We start from the raw sequence: 15,800 nt of genomic DNA, 5'->3' as shown, positions 1-15,800 counted from the left end.
TTGAAATTATATTTTTTATTTCAGAAATAATATGATCCAACATTTAAACATGGCTCCACATGAGTCTCACAGGCAGAGATAGACCAAGCACCAAGCAGATGGCACTGTCAAAAATTATATTGCAGAACTCAGTACTCTGCAAATTTCTGCTTCTGACAAAAGTAAATTATAAATTCAACATATTTCACACCCTGCCACACAAAAATGTGACACAAACTGAGAAATAATTAGTATCCACCACACAAACACAACAATACACAGCACACTAGTGAGAGGAAGATGGCTCTGTTGTTTTTTAAAAGAAACTCACAGGCTACAATTCCTCCAAACAGAAAAAAAGACATTTCACTAAGAGGGAGTGATCCATTCTGGCCACACAAGCCAAGTCCAAAATAACATAGAGGCAACTACAAAAACATGGGTGCTGCCCATCTGGAGAGACATCACTTTCTTCTTTTTGGCCCCGCCTGAGGCTGATCTTCTTTGCTTGGTCTGCGGAGTGACCTTCGTTGGGCCTGCCCAGTGTCCTGTTCTTCCTGGGCAGGGGCAGGGGAGGGAGCCGATGTGGTTGGCTCTCTGCCACTGTGGGCAAGGGAGACAGCGATGGCCTGGAGCCCTTGCAAGATGTTAGTTGCAAGGCTTTGGTTTGAGGAGGCCAGTTGTTCTTGGGCCTGCCTGATCTCTGCCAGACTTTGGCAGAGTTGAGCAACACCTTGCTCAACACAGGTTCGGATCTCAGTGAGCCGGACAGTTATCTGGCTTACCTCCCGGATGACCCCGTCTTGAAATGTGTTTAGGCTCTCACCATACCTAGCAATTTCAAGCAGGATCTCCGGGATAGCAGAGGGTTGGGTGGGGGGGCCAGTAGGAACCTGCATAGGTGGGTTTTGTAGGCCCACACTGGCAGACCCACTAGGTCCCTCCACCTCAGCCTCAACCACATAACCGGCCTGTGACTCAAACTGTTCACCCCCCTGTGCTGTGTTTAGTGGCAAGCAAATAGAAGAATGTGTGGGGGAAAAGTTGGAGTCAAAATTAGTTTAAGATTATTAATACAGTTCAAATTTCTGCCAAATACATGTGTAAACTTACCTTCCAAGTCATGTCCCGTCACAATCTCAGGCAGGTCCGTGTCCATATGAGACACCCCTTGGCCCTCCTCAGAACTCACACAGGCCATCGCCATCTCCTCCAAGTCAGTATACTCCACAGCGACAGGTGGTCCCCCCCCTGTTGCCCTTGAGGCATTCCACTCCGCAGCCCTCTTTGCCTTCAGGCGGGATTTGAAGTCGGCCCACCTACATAAATATTGTGAAAGAGGGAAAAAGTTGAGTCTTCTTATTGTTCAAAGTAAATATCTAGCACACATGTTCTGCTTGTGTTTGCTAGACATAACATGACATGTAACTACATTTTTTAGGCAACTTAGCACAGAAAAAGGATTCTCAAGATGCACTTACCGTCGTCTCACTTCCTGTGATGTTCTGACGACAGAGCCAACTTCATTCACAGATTTTGTGATGTCTCTCCAGATGCGTTCTTTGGAAGCAGCCCCCATGTTTTTGGGGCCCCTATGTATTTTGGACATGGCCTGCGTGACCAAGACACGCAACTCCCTCTTAGTGAATGCAGGCTGTCTTTTTTTCCGTCTGGAGGTAGCCTGTGAGGTTTCTTCAGGTTGGTCATCTCCATCTTCCTCCTCACTAGCAGCTTCTGTCTGCTGTGTTTGTGTGGCTAAAGTCAATTCTCCCTCAGTTTGCTCACTATGTGTGTGTGGCAGGGTATCCACACTCAATTCTTGAGGTTCAGAAGCCGAAATTTGCAGAGTACTAGGTCCTGCCTCAACATCCGCAGAGGCGGATTCTAACAAGCGCCTTTGCCACTCTATGCGTTGTTTCTGCAATGCCATCTGCTGCTCTGCAATGCGGTCTATCTCTGCTGCGATTTGCTCACGAGAAGCCATGTTTGTGATGACGTGTACGCCGAGGTGTGTGCGCTTATATACCTACGTGCGAATCGTTAATTCACACAGGTGTACACTATTAATCTGGTGAATGATTGCACTGCTTATTTAAGGGCCGAGTTTGCACGCTGTGAGTGTAGGTAGTTTGGAGTTTCATTTGTTTGTTGGCTTGTGCGTGAAGGTGCTAGTGGAATTTGCAGAGTGAGTAATTGTCAAGCATACCTTTGTCCTTTTCTTTGCGTTTTGAATATAGGCAGTCATTTTTTGTGTGTATTTTCGTTTGTGAGTATTTTTTTTTTTTTTTTTTTTGTTTTTGCAAGTTTTTGTAATACATTTTAATGTTTTAATTTTTATAACACATATATATTTTGCAAGTCCATTTGTGAAAATATTCCCGTGCTTCTTTGTTTTGACTGTCATTAGTGTTCTCTTCTAGGAATCTACTTTTTGGTGAGAAAAACCAATTTTGTCTTTATTTTTGGGTGTGGTCCACAAAAACAAGACTTTATTTCTTTAGGAGCAGGTAAGTGTCGTTGGCCTGTGTTGGAGTTTGTTTGTTGGAAGTGTCTGTATGCTGTTTTTGACTGTCATTTGTGTTCTCTTGTAGGTTTTGTTTTTTTGGTGAAACAAAACAATTTTGACTTTATTTTTGGGTGTGGTCCACAAAAACAAGACTTTATTTCTTTAGGAGCAGGTAAGTGTCGTTGGCCTGTGTTGGTGCTTGTTTTTTTAATAAATTTATAAATAATTTTTGTGTAAAGTTTGCTAAACAAAGTGTTTGGGGTTTCCAGGATTGATCTGCAAAGTAGTGTTTGTCTTTCCTGGACTAGGTACTAAATTTTTTATTTGTGTTTTTTTTTTGCTTTTCATAAGATTTTTGGCATTAATATATGTTTTTTATATCCAAATATTAAATGTAATTTTATTTGCATTTTTTTTTTTAATTTTTTACATGAATTCAACACAGAAAAAATGTACGCTCCTGCAGTAAGTTGACACCACAATTGTAAAAACAGTTATTGTGTTAAATTTAGTAAAACTTTGTTTTTATTAAAATTGACATTTCTTAACATTCTCTCCAAAAAGTGTGTGATGTCAATACATATTGCGGCAGAAGCCCTACCTCCCCAACCCACGCCAGCACTCCCACCCCAACCGCCAGCCCCACAACCACAGCCGGCTCCTCATCAACCAAGGCAACGGAGGCGTGCTAGGCCACCAATTTTCAGAACCCGTGTCATACTTTTTGGGATGCCAGATGATGTGGTGGTGCGTAGATACCGGCTGCCACCACATCTAATCCTAGACACTCTCTCCATAATAGAGAGTGATCTGGAGTCTGAAATTCGGTATCCTACAGCAATACCACCATTGACACAATTCCTTGCAGTGTTACATTTTTTGGCCACAGGATCATTCCAGCATGTTGTTGGAGACCTGGTTGGCATGTCGCAGGGCCAGTTCAGTAAGGTCCTGCGACGTGTCTGCCAGGCTTTCATCAAGCGTGTTAAGCAATTTATTGCTATGCCTTTGGATGTTGGTGCCCTAGATGTGGTGAAGCGGCAATTTGCGGAAGGTGGTAGTCGCTTTCCACATGTTATTGGGGTTGTGGATGGCACACATGTTGCTATTCAGCCACCAAGACATAATGAAGAAATTTATAGAAACAGGAAACTGTTTCATTCTCTGAATGTAATGGTTGTTTGTGGGCCATCCCTCCAGATCCTTTCCCTGAACGCAAAGTTTACAGGGAGTTCCCATGATGCGTATGTCATTAGACAATCAGGGATATGGCAGAGATTAAGATCAAGTCAACAACCAGACATGTGGTTATTGGGTGAGTTGTTGGTCAAATTTTTTTGAAAAAAAGTAACAACAATATATGAAATTTGAGATCTAAAATGTGGCTCTTATTCCAACAGGAGACCGTGGATATCCTTGCACCCCCTGGCTCATGACTCCTTACCGTAATCCCCGGCCAGGACCACAGATGGCATTTAACTCCGCGCTTACTGCCACTAGGCAGCTGGTGGAGCGCACAATTGGTGTCCTGAAAGGGCGCTTTCGTGTGCTCCACCGCACGGGTGGCGACATCATGTATTCGCCGGAGATGGCAAGTAAAATAGTGGTCCTGTGCGCAATACTCCATAATATCGCGGTAAGGAGTAGTGTTGAGCTTCCTCAGGCAGAGGAATTGCCTGATGAGGAGCCAGGGGTTGTGCCACGCTTCGGTGGGGGGAGTGTGACACGGAGGGGGAGCCAAGTGAGGGCAAGAATCGTAGCAGAACATTTCAGGTATAGTGTTTTTCCTATTTATATTTGCACAAATAATACAACCCAGTATGCTTATGTATTTTTAAACATGATTGCATTTAGTATGTTATTGTAAAGTGATTGGGGAATGCTGTTGTTGTGTTTGAATGGTTTTTGATTTTTAAACATAAAAAACAAAAGCACGTTAAGCTGACAATGTTTATGTAATAATTTAAATACTGTAATGTTAATAAATAGTGTCCTTATTTATTTTATATCCTCAAATCCTGATTATGTAAACAAACACACAAACAAATGATACTCAATGTTTGACACTTTGTGACTGTCCAGCTGAATGATCACACGACCTGTGGTGAGTACACAGATATGTTTATTATTTTTCAGTAAAGTCTGTCTCTGTGTGTTTTATCTAATTGTTTCTAACAAACATTTTCGCTTATGCTAATGCGAATTTCCGCTCGTGCAAAATAACACTGCTCTTCACAGCATTGCAAAGATCAATAAAGTTATTAGAAATGACATATTTTTGGCCAATCACATGCTACCAGACACTATAAATATATGCCCAAATAAGGAAAACGCCATTGCCATGATGCGTGCAGCACCGTTCTCCAGGCGGGAGCTCCGCGTGCTGGTGGCGGTGATGGACCGCCGCGTAGGCCGCGTTGGGCGCTTCATCCCCAATCGGGTGAAGCGCGAGGCCTACGCGGAGGTCCGCCGCCTGCTGCGGACTCGCGTCCGCAGCAGGCGGACAATCATCCAGCTGGAGAGGCGCTGGAGTGATCTCCGCAGGCGGACTCCAGATCTGTTGGCGGAGATCCGCCAGCAAATCCGTGCTCTCCATACACGAAGTAAGTTACATTACATACGATTTTTAACTTAAAATGTGCTAATGTTTGCTTGTTTTTCTTTGTTTCCGACGCATTGTTGAAAACCATTGTGCCAAACCATGTGCACTGCAGGGGAAGCATATGTAACATGTGCAGAGTGTGTAAGATTGTGGTGGTGTGTGTTAAAGCATTTTTTAAATTTGCAGTGTTAAAATAAAACAGGCTGGATTTTCCATGGCCATAATTTCTAAACACACCCAAATCTAACTCTCTCGGCACATGTTATATATGCAACCCCTGCAGAGCACATGCTTTTGTCCAAATGCAAAATAAATTCCTGCTGTAATCCCCTTGGAATTACCAAGATTTTACAGTAAGTGGTAGGCTAATTGCATCCTTCAGTGTATTTTTTTGGAAATTAGGACAGTGTGTGTGGTTAGGGAAAACAGTACTGACTGTAGTAAAGTGACACGAAACAAGTGCATGTTTTCAAGAAATAAGAAGCAGCCTGGAAACTGCTCCAAAATACTGGATCAGTGCTGGCTATATAATAAGGTGCCTTGAATACTAATCTGGTGATGGTGCCTAGACCAATCACTATGACTCAATGGACTAGATTAAGGAATGAGCTTCAAAGTTCACGTTTTGAAACATTTTATTTGCTGTGGCCAACATGAAGAGGATCTTAACATGTTTCAGTTTCAAAATAAAATATATTTTTTTAAAAATATGTAACAGAACATTGATATGAACAAATGAATACTATGCAATTTTGCATAATTTAACAATGTTTACAAAATTTACATTCTAGGACAACAACAACGGCACAACTCCCCACCCCCTTCCCCTTCCCACTCACCCTCCCCTTCTCACTCCCCCTCCCCTTCTCATTCCCCCTCCCCTTCTCACTCCCCCTCCCCTTCACAGTCCCCCTCCCCTTCTCACTCCCCCTCCCCTTCACAGTCCCCCTCAGCTTCCCAGTCCCCATCATCTTCCCAGTCCACCTCATCTTCCAAGGCCCCCTCATCTTCCCTGGCCCACTCCACTTTCCATTCCCCTTCTCACCACACCTCTCCATCTCTTTCTGGGACCCCTTCTCCTCCTTCCCATACCCCTTCTCCTTCATCTTCGTCATCCCCATCTGAACCCCCCTCACCCTCTATTGCCTTACATTTCTCTCCACCCCCCTCGCCCTCGCAATCAGACCCCCCCTCTGAAATTGTTGCTCCAATCCAGCCTCCTTCCCAAATCCCTCCTCCTTCCCCAATCCCTCCTCCTTCCCCAATCCATCCTCCTTCCCCAATCCATCCTCCTTCCCCAATCCCTCCTCCTTCCCCAATCCCTCCTCCTTTCACCATCCCTCAGCCGGCTTCACCGATCATGACAAGCTCACCACCCAGTGAATGGGCACAGGAAGCCCCTGACGAACCATCCGGGAGTCAGGATGTTGCCGTGGAAAGTAAGTTTGGTTTTGGTGTCGAAATGATTACCCACTTACACTTACAATGCCAAAACATGCAGGGTTGTACTGTTTGAATTCTTGTCCCCAGGACAAAATTTGGTTATTTTCCTCATGGTGTACATGTTGCCTTTACATATTTGTGAGTGTCATTATATGTACAGTGTGTATGTGTGCAATATTTTGTGTGTCCACTCTAGGTTGACACTCATTAGGTAGCCAGGGTTGGCAGGACAACAGGGTTTATATGTGTTAGTTTTGAAGGCCAACAGTTAGACCTGAGTGGAGTTTAGTATGTTGTTGTCGATTTACACTTGGGCCTGTGTAGTCAGAAAATTTTAACTTACAAAACACATGCTTCACTTTGTTATGTAGACTAATGACACACTGATTTGTGGTGGGAAAGTTACATTCACAAAATGAAAAAAAATAAAAATAAACCCGGTTTGCACTTATTTAGTAAGGGCAGCTTTCAGGGAGTGTGGGAATGCTATGATATGGTGGCCTTCGGAAGATATTGATATGCAGTGTGAGGAGGCAGGACCAAACCCCTTTTAAATAATGCCACAAATAAAGGATGTGAATGAATGGCAACATGGTGTAACAGTGTTGAAGATGGAACATAGGGGGAAAATCCAAGATGTTTGCATGCCGGACAAATTTAAGCAGTTGGCCCAAACCATGTGCACTGCAGGGGAGGCAGATATAACATGTGCAGAGAGACTTCGATGTGATTGGGTAATTTTGATTCTGTGCAGGGTAAATACTGGCTGCTTTATTTTTAATGTGCTAATTAGATAGAAGATTGAACACATCACACCCAAATCTAACTCTCTCTGCACATGTTATATCTGCCTCCCCTGCAGTGCAAATGGTTTGGAGCAACTACTTAAATTTTTACAGCTGCAATCAACTTGGAATTACCACCATAACTTTAACATGGGATGTTGGCCAGAACAAACAATACAATTAATCTTGACTATTGGGGAACAACTTCTACAAGTTATTAAATTTATTTAGCCTTGTTTGCTATGGCCAACGCTACATCTTACAATGAAATCACATAGGAGCAAATGTAGGCCATGCTCTTTACAATTGTAATAAGTCACACAAAAAAACTGAGCATGCTGGCTTTTTTTAAGGCTAATGATTGAACCCTAAAACAGTCATGATGTATCAACTTTGCCATTAAGCAGGCCTGTCCAAACTGCGCAACTGCAACTGTAGAAAAACTACACATCCCAGCATGCCCTTACACAGGTTTTTCATTCCCTGGCACCAAAACTGAGTCAACGACTGCTGGTATATGTAGTTTCACACAAGCAGGAGGAATGCAGTTTGGACCTGCATGCATTAAAGTGTGCTTTGTGCCTTGCTAGGCTAATAAGCAATGTGAGTAAGTTAGTAATGTTTGTTATCTCTTAATTACAGATGTTGCCGTTGGAGATCCAACATCCTTGCAGGATATAGTTGGCAGTATGAGGCGCCATCTCCAGGCCTTGGTGGGGCTTTTGGACGCCATGCAAAAATTTTTTTAATTTTATTATTATAATTTTAAATATTATAAAAAAGGTTTATATCAGTATTCCACTTTTAAAAAAATAAAAAGTAATACATTTAAAAACTTCAGCGGCTCTTTATTATTTAGTCATGCAATAAAGGAACAGCAGATTGCAGAACAAACATTTCTTACCTTAAACATTTCAAACATCTAACGTAAGTTTTTTTAAATCAACAAATAAAACATGTTATTGGCTTTTTAAACATGCATACACCTTCATTCACATACAAAAACTCTACTTTAATAAATTCTAAAAACACATTAGACCAAGCACATTGCAAACATCTATATTTATATTAAACATGTAAATAAAAGGAGGTTATTTTATGGCTACAAAGTGTTTTTCTGGGATTTCAACAAATACTTAATTGATCATGACCATTTCAATTAATTCACTAATTGGATTTGTTATTGAGGAGGGCTTGTGGACTTTGATTTGGAAGGTGTTAGTCCACTTAATAGTATAAAAACAAATTGTGGTGCGTTTTTCAGCAAAAGTGATCACTTTAACTGAAAAATGTGTAAATATACTACAACTTAGTATTTGTACGAAGAAGTATGTGTTTATACGATGGGTTCGCATTGCTGCGAGGATTTCGCATTGTTGCGATGTCATTTGCCGTACGCCCACTTTGTGTAATAATGCGTGCGAATGTGCTAAAATACGTTGGGGGCGGATGTTCGCAAATTTACTACATTAACGCAACTTTACTAATAGGCTGTGCGAACGAAAAACTTAGCGATCAACTCGGAATGAGGGCCACAGTCCTTTCTCCCATGAAACAGCAGGAGCAGCCCCACCGACACATAGTCCTTTCTCCCATGATAGAGCAGGAGCAGCCCCACCGACACATAGTCCTTTCTCCCATGAAACAGCAGGAGCAGCCCCACCGACACACAGTCCTTTCTCCCATGAAACTGCAGGAGCAGCCCCACAGACGCATAGTCCTTTCTCCCATGAAGCAGCAGGAGCATATCCACAGACACATAGTCCTTTCTCCCATGAAGCAGCAGGAGCAGCCCCACTGACACATAGTCCTTTCTCCCATGAAGCAGCAGGAGCAGCCCCACCGACACATAGTCCTTTCTCCCATGAAGCAGCAGGAGCAGCCCCACAGACACACAGTCCTTTCTCCCATGAAACAGCAAGAGCAGCCCCACCGACACATAGTACTTTCTCCCATGATACAGCAGGAGCAGCCCCACCGTCACATAGTCCTTTCTCCCATGATACAGCAGGAGCAGCCCCACAGACACACAATCCTTTCTCCCATGATACAGCAGGAGCAGCCCCACGGACACATAGTCCTTTCTCCAATGAAGCAGCAGGAGCAGCCCCACAGACACATAGTCCTTTCTCCCATGAAGCAGCAGGAGCAGCCCACCGACACATAGTCCTTTCTCCCATGAAGCAGCAGGACAGCCCCACAGACACATAGTCCTTTCTCCCATGAAGCAGCAGGAGCAGCCCCACCGACACATAGTCCTTTCTCCCATGAAGCAGCATGACAGCCCCACCGACACATAGTCCTTTCTCCCATGAAACAGCAGGAGCAGCCCCACCGACACATAGTCCTTTCACCCATGAAACAGCAGGAGCAGCCCCACCGACACATAGTCCTTTCTCCCATGAAACAGCAGGAGCAGCCCCACTGACACATAGTCTTTCTCCGCTGAAACAGCAGGAGCAGCCCCACCGACACATAGTCCTTTCTCCCATGAAACAGCAGGAGCAGCCCCACCGACACATAGTCCTTTCTCCCATGAAGCAGCAGGAGCAGCCCCACAGACACATAGTCCTTTCTCCTATGAAACAGCAGGAGCAGCCCCACCGACACATAGTCCTTTCTCCCATTAAAACAGAAGTAGCAGCCCCACAGACACATAGTCCTTTCTCCCATGAAACAGCAGGAGCAGCCCCACCGACACATAGTCCTTTCTCCCATGAAGCAGCAGGAGCAGCCCCACCGACACATAGTCCTTTCTCCTATGAAACAGCAGGAGCAGCCCCACCGACACATAGTCCTTTCTCCCATTAAAACAGAAGGAGCAGCCCCACAGACACATAGTCCTTTCTCCCATGAAACAGCAGGAGCAACTCCACCGACACATAGTCCTTTCTCCCATGAAACAGCAGGAGCAGCCCCACAGACACATAGTCCTTTCTCTCATGAAACAGCAAGAGCAGCCCCACCGACACATAGTCCTTTCTCCCATGAAGCAGCAGGAGCAGCCCCACCGACACATAGTCCTTTCTCCCATGAAACAGCAGGAGCAGCCCCACCGACACATAGTCCTTTCTCCCATGAAGCAGCAGGAGCAGCCTCAGAGACACATAGTCCTTTCTCCCATGAAATAGCAGGAGCAGCCCCGCCGACACATAGTCCTTTCTCCCATGAAGCAGCAGGAGCAACCCCACCGACACGTAGGCCCTCATTCCGAGTTGTTCGCTTGGTAAATTTCATCGCATTGCAGCGATTTTCCGCTTAGTGCGCATGTGCAATGTCCGCACTGCGACTGCGCCAAGTAAATTTGCTATGAAGTTAGGATTTTTATTTACGGCTTTTTCTTCGCTCAGGCGATCGTAGTGTGATTGACAGGAAAAGGTTGTTTCTGGGCGGAAACAGGCCGTTTTATGGGCGTGTGGGGAAAAACGCTACCGTTTCCGGAAAAAACGCAGGAGTGGCTGGAGAAACGGGGGAGTGCCTTGGCGAACGCTGGGTGTGTTTATGACATCAAACCAGGAACGACAAGCACTTAACTGATCGCAGATGCCGAGTAAGTCTGAAGCTACTCTGAAACTGCTAAGAAGTTTGTAATCGCAAAATTGCGAATACGTCGTTCGCAATTTTAAGATGCTAAGATTCACTCCCAGTAGGTGGCGGCTTAGCGTGAGCAACTCTGCTAAAATCGCCTTGCGAGCGAACAACTCGGAATGACCTCCATAGTCCTTTCTCCCATGAAGCAGCAGAAGCAGCCCCACCGACACATAGTCCTTTCTCCCATGAAACAGCAGGAGCAGCCCCACCGACACATAGTCCTTTCTCCCATGAAACAGCAGGAGCAGCCACACCGACACATAGTCCTTTCTCCCATGAAACAGCAGGAGCAGCCCCACCGACACATAGTCCTTTCTCCCATGATACAGCAGGAGCAGCCCCACCGACACATAGTCCTTTCTCCCGTGAGCAGCCCCACCGACACATAGTCCTTTCTCCCATGAAGCAGCAGGAGCAGCCCCACCGACACATAGTCCTTTCTCCCATGAAACAGCAGGAGCAGCCCCACCGACACATAGTCCTTTCTCCCATGAAACTGCAGGAGCAGCCCCACAGACGCATAGTCCTTTCTCCCATGAAGCAGCAGGAGCATATCCACAGACACATAGTCCTTTCTCCCATGAAGCAGCAGGAGCAGCCCCACCGACACATAGTCCTTTCTCCCATGAAACAGCAGGAGCAGCCCCACCGACACATAGTCCTTTCTCCCATGATACAGCAGGAGCAGCCCCACCGACACATAGTCCTTTCTCCCGTGAGCAGCCCCACCGACACATAGTCCTTTCTCCCATGAAGCAGCAGGAGCAGCCCCACCGACACATAGTCCTTTCTCCCATGAAACAGCAGGAGCAGCCCCACCGACACATAGTCCTTTCTCCCATGAAACAGCAGGAGCAGCCCCACCGACACATAGTCCTTTCTCCCATGATACAGCAGGAGCAGCCCCACCGACACATAGTCCTTTCTCCCATGAAACAGCAGGAGCAGCCCCACCGACACATAGCCCTTTCTCCCATGAAGCAGCAGGAGCAGCCCCACCGACACATAGTCCTTTCTCCCATGAAACAGCAGGAGCAGCCCCACCGACACATAGTCCTTTCTCCCATGAAGCAGCAGGAGCAGCCCCACCGACACATAGTCCTTTCTCCCATGAAGCAGCAGGAGCAGCCCCACCGACACATAGTCCTTTCTCCCATGAAACAGCAGGAGCAGCCCCACAGACACAAAGTCCTTTCTCCCATGAAGCAGCAGGAGCAGCCCCAGAGACACATAGTCCTTTCTCCCATGAAACAGCAGGAGCAGCCCCGCTGACACATAGTCCTTTCTCCCATGAAACAGCAGGAGCAGCCCCACCGACATATAGTCCTTTCTCCCATGAAACAGCAGGAGCAGCCCCACCGACACATAGTCCTTTCTCCCATGAAGCAGCAGGAGCAGCCCCACCGACACATAGTCCTTTCTCCCATGAAACAGCAGGAGCAGCCCCACATACACATAGTCCTTTCTCCCATGAAGCAGCAGGAGCAGCCCCACAGACACATAGTCCTTTCTCCCATGAAACAGCAGGAGCAGCCCCACCGACACATAGTCCTTTCTCCCATGAAACAGCAGGAGCAGCCCCACAGACGCATAGTCCTTTCTCCCATGAAACAGCAGGAGCAGATCCACAGACACATAATCCTTTCTCCCATGATACAGCAGGAGCAGCCCCACAGACACACAGTCCTTTCTCCCATGAAACAGCAGGAGCAGCCCCACCGACACATAGTCCTTTCTCCCATGATACAGCAGGAGCAGCCCCACAGACACACAGTCCTTTCTCCCATGATAAAGCAGGAGCAGCCCCACCGACACATAGTCCTTTCTCCCATGAAACAGCAGGAGCAGCCCCACCGACACACAGTCCTTTCTCCCATGAAACTGCAGGAGCAGCCCCACTGACACATAGTCCTTTCTCCCATGAAGCAGCAGGAGCAGCCCCACTGACACATAGTCCTTTCTCCCATGAAGCAGCAGGAGCAGCCCCACTGACACATAGTCCTTTCTCCCATGAAGCAGCAGGAGCAGCCCCACCGACACATAGTCCTTTCTCCCATTAAACAGAAGGAGCAGCCCCACAGACACACAGTCCTTTCTCCCATGAAACAGCAAGAGCAGCCCCACCGACACATAGTACTTTCTCCCATGATACAGCAGGAGCAGCCCCACCGTCACATAGTCCTTTCTCCCATGATACAGCAGGAGCAGCCCCACAGACACACAATCCTTTCTCCCATGATACAGCAGGAGCAGCCCCACGGACACATAGTCCTTTCTCCAATGAAGCAGCAGGAGCAGCCCCACAGACACATAGTCCTTTCTCCCATGAAGCAGCAGGAGCAGCCCCACCGACACATAGTCCTTTCTCCCATGAAGCAGCAGGAGCAGCCCCACTGACACATAGTCCTTTCTCCCATGAAACAGCAGGAGCAGCCCCACCGACACATAGTCCTTTCTCCCATGAAACAGCAGGAGCAGCCCCACCGACACATAGTCCTTTCTCACATGATACAGCAGGAGCAGCCCCACCGACACATAGTCCTTCTCCCATGAAACAGCAGGAGCAGCCCCACCGGCACATAGTCCTTTCTCCCATGAAACAGCAGGAGCAGCCCCACCGACACATAGTCCTTTCTCCCATGAAACAGCAGGAGCAGCCCCACCGACACATAGTCTTTCTCCCCTGAAACAGCAGAAGCAGCCCCACCGACACATAGTCCTTTCTCCCATGAAACAGCAGGAGCAGCCCCACCGACACATAGTCCTTTCTCCCATGAAGCAGCAGGAGCAGCCCCACCGACACATAGTAATTTCTTCCATGAAACAGCAGGAGCAGCCCCACCAACACATAGTCCTTTCTCCCATGAAACAGCAGGAGCAGCCCCACCGACACATAGTCCTTTCTCCCATGAAACAGCAGGAGCAGCCCCACCGACACATAGTCCTTTCTCCCATGAAACAGCAGGAGCAGCCCCACCGACACATAGTCCTTTCTCCCATGAAACAGCAGGAGCAGCCCCACCGACACATAGTCCTTTCTCCCATGAAACAGCAGGAGCAGCCCCACCGACACATAGTCCTTTCTCCCATGAAACAGCAGGAGCAGCCCCACAGACACATAGTCCTTTCTCCCATGAAGCAGCAGGAGCAGCCCCACCGACACATAGTACTTTCTCCCATGAAGCAGCAGGAGCAGCCCCACCGACACATAGTACTTTCTCCCATGATACAGCAGGAGCAGCCCCACAGACACATTGGCCCTCATTCCGAGTTGTTCGCTCGGTATTTTTCATCGCATCGCAGTGAGAATCCGCTTAGTGCGCATGCGCAATGTTCGCACTGCGACTGCGCCAAGTAACTTTACTATGAAGAAAGTAAGTTTACTCACGGCTTTTTCATCGCTCCGGCGATCGTAATGTGATTAACAGGAAATGGGTGTTACTGGGCGGATGCACGGCGTTTTAGGGGCGTGTGGCTGAAAACGCTACCGTTTCCGAAAAAAACGCAGGAGTGGCCGGGGAAACGGTGGGTGTGCCTGGGCGAACGCTGGGTGTGTTTATGACGTCAGCCAGGAACGACAAGCACTGAACTGATCGCACAGGCAGAGTAAGTCTGAAGCTACTCAAAAACTGCTAACTCGTTTGTAATCGCAATATTGCGCATACGTCGGTCGCAATTTTAAGAAGCTAAGATTCACTCCCAGTAGGCGGCGGCTTAGCGTGTGTAACTCTGCTACATTCGCCTTGCGAGCGAACAACTCGGAATGAGGGCCATAGTCCTTTCTTCCATGAAACAGCAGGCGCAGCCCCACAGACACATAGTCTTTTCTCCCATGAAGCAGCAGGAGCAGCCCCACCGACACATAGTCTTTCTCCCCTGAAACAGCAGGAGCAGCCCCACCGACACATAGTCCTTTCTCCCATGAAGCAACAGGAGCAGCCCCACCGACACATAGTCCTTTCTCCCATGAAGCAGCAGGAGCAGCCCCACCGACACATAGTAATTTCTCCAATGAAACAGCAGGAGCAGCCCCACCGACGCATAGTCCTTTCTCCCATGAAACAGCAGGAGCAGCCCCACCGACACATAGTCCTTTCTCCCATGAAACAGCAGGAGCAGCCCCACCGACACATAGTCCTTTCTCCCATGAAATAGCAGGAGCAGCCACACCGACACATAGTCCTTTTTCCCATGAAACAGCAGGAGCAGCCCCACCGACACATAGTCCTTTCTCCCATGAAACAGCAGGAGCAGCCCCACAGACACACAGTCCTTTCTCCCATGATACAGCAGGAGCAGCCCCACCGACACATAGTCCTTTCTCCCATGAAACAGCAGGAGCAGCCCCACCGACACATAGTACTTTCTCCCATGAAGCAGCAGGAGCAGCCCCACCGACACATAGTACTTTCTCCCATGAAGCAGCAGGAGCAGCCCCACCGACACATAGTACTTTCTCCCATGATACAGCAGGAGCAGCCCCACAGACACATAGTCCTTTCTCCCATGAAACAGCAGGAGCAGCCCCGCCGACACAGGAGCAGCCCCGCCGACACATAGTCCTTTCTCCCATGAAACAGCAGGAGCAGCCCCACCGACATATAGTCCTTTCTCCCATGAAACAGCAGGAGCAGCCCCACCGACACATAGTCCTTTCTCACATGAAGCAGCAGGAGCAGCCCCACCGACACATAGTCCTTTCTCCCATGAAACAGCAGGAGCAGCCCCACCGACACATAGTGCTTTCTCCCATGAAGCAGCAGGAGCAGCCCCACCGACACATAGTCCTTTCTCCCATGAAGCAGCAGGAGCAGCCCCACAGACACATAGTCCTTTCTCCCATTAAACAGAAGGAGCAGCCCCACAGACACACAGTCCTTTCTCCCATGAAACA

The 15,800-nt window shown here is 47.5% G+C and overlaps 1 long non-coding RNA gene across 1 annotated transcript; it reads left to right on the top strand.

Moving 5' to 3' along the window:
• The first annotated feature begins 3,954 nt into the window (after positions 1–3,954).
• On the top strand, positions 3,955–8,045 carry LOC134983364 (uncharacterized). Its single transcript, XR_010191628.1, has 4 exons — positions 3,955–4,258; positions 4,568–4,589; positions 5,879–6,526; positions 7,958–8,045. It is a non-coding gene; the product is annotated as an uncharacterized LOC134983364 (long non-coding RNA).
• The last annotated feature ends 7,755 nt before the right edge of the window (positions 8,046–15,800 follow it).

The sequence above is a fragment of the Pseudophryne corroboree genome, assembly GCF_028390025.1.
Source record: "Pseudophryne corroboree isolate aPseCor3 chromosome 3 unlocalized genomic scaffold, aPseCor3.hap2 SUPER_3_unloc_13, whole genome shotgun sequence".
Taxonomy (NCBI): domain Eukaryota; kingdom Metazoa; phylum Chordata; class Amphibia; order Anura; family Myobatrachidae; genus Pseudophryne; species Pseudophryne corroboree.
Note: the sequence above shows the minus strand (reverse complement) of the source record. Positions and strands in the feature narration are given on the sequence as shown.